Source organism: Notothenia coriiceps, unplaced genomic scaffold (assembly GCF_000735185.1).
Source record: "Notothenia coriiceps isolate Sejong01 unplaced genomic scaffold, NC01 NC01_scaffold00003875, whole genome shotgun sequence".
Taxonomy (NCBI): Eukaryota; Metazoa; Chordata; class Actinopteri; order Perciformes; family Nototheniidae; genus Notothenia; species Notothenia coriiceps.
The window spans coordinates 28,472-31,621 of record NW_011336576.1 but is presented as its reverse complement, the minus strand read 5'-3'; positions in this window follow the sequence as shown (position 1 = coordinate 31,621).

Below are 3,150 nucleotides of genomic sequence, written 5' to 3'. Positions count from 1 at the left end.
ATGCATGCTTGGAAGTGACAATCAAAATTGTTGTTTTAAAAAAAAATACATTTCAAGCCAGCTTAGCATTTATTGGAGAATGACAGTGTTAAAAGAGTGAGATAACGGGGAATACACACATTAGGAGGCGCAAGCCGGACTCGAACGTACGATCCACAGAACTATACCTGCCAGTATAGCTGATTATAAAAAGGCATATAATGGTTCTCGAGAAGTGAGAAAGAGAATGGGAGGGGTGTATTTAATCAAGTAGACGATCGTCTTGAGTAAACGCACACTTAGATGAAACAGTCCTGTTGCCTCGAAGTCATTTACAAATTGTACCCTTTACTGGCAGAAGTGCATGCCAAAAACAGACACACATGAATTAGCATAAGCATGAATGAACACACACACACACACACACACACACACACACACACACACACACACACACACACACACACACACACACACACACACACACACACACACACACACACACACACACACACACACACACACACACACACACACACACACACACACACACACACACACACACACACACACACACACACACACACACACGTGAAGACATACTGGAACTAGAAGACACCACTTCTCAGATGTGGCTCTCAAAGCGCAGATAGGCCCACAGGAAGCAGCTGGTAAACGATAAGATGATGAGCAGATCTTTTCACTGACTAACGGTAAACTTGGCGAGAATACGTTAACATAGCAACAATAACAACCAACTCTCACGATAAAAATAGCTACAGTAGAATTACCATATTTCTGAAAAATAATAAAAAGGCTACCTAACTTCCACGGTGCATATGTGCTGAAGTTTATATTGAGCTTAGTAAAAAGGTCCATGCCTCTTTATCTGATTAGATTATCATTTGTTTTAATGTACAACTGGGTTGATGTGGAAGTGGAAAGTCTGTGGACTAAACAAGATCAGGAATATGGACTTTTTGAGTTATAATCAAAGGTCATTATAGTGACCAATCATAAAGATCTTCTCAAAGCTCTTAAGTTTTTGAGCAATCCTCAGTGCCCATTTAACTACGTATCCACGGTAACCTGAAAGGTACACTTAGAAAACCGTGAGCTGTTGAGGCGTCAACAGGCAACACAAAAATGTGACTGAACATTGTGCTCTTGAAAAAAAAAACTAAACTATTTAGGTGCATGTATGCATTTGTCTGTGTGTGCATATGGGACTGAATACCAAGGTCATATGGCTTCTGTGGTTTCAGTTGTAGAAAAAAGATTCAACTTTGTTAAGAGGAAAATAAATGAGAGCTATCTTTATGAAACTAGGTGGCCCTGTTTCACTTTCCTTGTTAGGCGAAGACAAACCACCAAACACACATTCACAGGTGAACGCAAAGGCAGGTCGACACACACACACAAGTGCACTAAAGATGAAGGCCCGTCCTAATGGCGTTATTTTTGTGCCTCTATCCTGAGCACGCAATGAAACATTTTGAGCATAGAACATTTTATTGAGATCGCAATTTAACATTTTTGAGCACAGAAAAATATATTTTGCAAGCACAATTGACTAAGCCCTTTCACAAACTCTCTCTCCCTCCCTTTCTCTCCACCCTGTGTGCGCTCAGGTTTGCCTGCGTACTCGCTCAAGAAAATGAAAACCATTCACAGTTAAGAATTAGATATTACTTTTTAATGCCATAAATGATTGCATGCATTTACAGTTTCTTATTTATCCAGTATGATAGATTATGAGCTACGTACGGCAACCCAAGTAGGGCATTTGACACGTTTTGCAAAGAAGTAAAAAAAATACCGACCACATTAATCTGAACGAGAGAGGAGTTATTGTTCTTGCAACGTAATTCCACGATTATTTGAGAATAAATCCTTTTAGTGGGTTAAGTACATTCTTAGATTAAGTGGGAAATGGATTTAACTTATGTTTGACAGCTAACATACTGGAGAAATAAGAAACTGTAAATATGCAATCATTTATGGCATTAATAATTCATATCTAATTCTTAACGGTGAATGGTTTTCATTGATTTAACATTAGACATGTTTTAGTCTGGTCAAACTTGATGGCAACCTAAAATCCCTCTCTTTCCGTATCTCAGATAGAAGATATGATTGGAGACAAAACAGCCAATCAGAATTGACCTTCTCGAGTTCTCCGATTGGTTGGTTTTGTGGCACATTTGTAACGCTGTGCCAACTTGAGCGAGCACGCAGGCAAACCTGAGCGCACACAGGGTGGAGAAGTTGAGCCAGGGAGAGAAAGGGAGGGAGAGCGCGTGCAGCTCACCCTCCCTTTGAGAGGGCTTCGAGTCAATTGTGCTTGCAAAATATATTTTTCTGTGCTCAAAAATGTTAAATTGCGATCTCAATAACATTTTCTATGCTCAAAATGTTTCATTGCGGGCTCAGGATGGAGGCACGAAAATAACGCCATACATCCTCATCATGTGCCAAGAACAGCCGCAGTTTCTATACTTACATACTTACTGGAAGGAAATGTGTGCCAAGTGAATCAACAGTGGTTAAGTCTGCTACTCTAGATAAAGCGATTCATTGCCAGATGGTCGTGATTGCTGGAGCTTTATTTGTAATCCCCCTCATGCCAGTTCCTCTTTGACTCCCCCCACCCCCGCCATGTTCTCGTAAGAGGAAAGGTTATTTAGTCAGGAATAAACACTTAAGAATTCCCTAAATGTCTGCTCCGTCTGTAGAGAGTGGTTCACCAAAGTATTCACTGCTGGGATTGTGAAACATTTGATAATGATAGTCAGATTTAGTCAAACCTATTTTTAGATTAAAGGGGACCTATCATGCAAAATGCACTTTGTGATGTCTTTTATAGATGAATATGTGTCCCCCCCCGGTGCGTCGGGGAACTCACGCAGCGTCAGAAAATAAAACCCTCTCTCTTTTCCTCCGTACCCAAATCTTTTAAAAACAGGGGTACAACGAGCGAATACAGATTTGCTGCCGATCTGACGTCAAATCGGCGGCGGACCCACAGAAAGTTGCTATCAGAAGCAATTCCTGACGTGTTTTGGATGTAATCTCGTCTTTGTTTACATTAGCAAGCCTCGCTAACACTCAGAGCTAACCTGTACTGGAGAGACACACGTGTTTAAAAAGCAGGAAATTAAAAAAAGAACT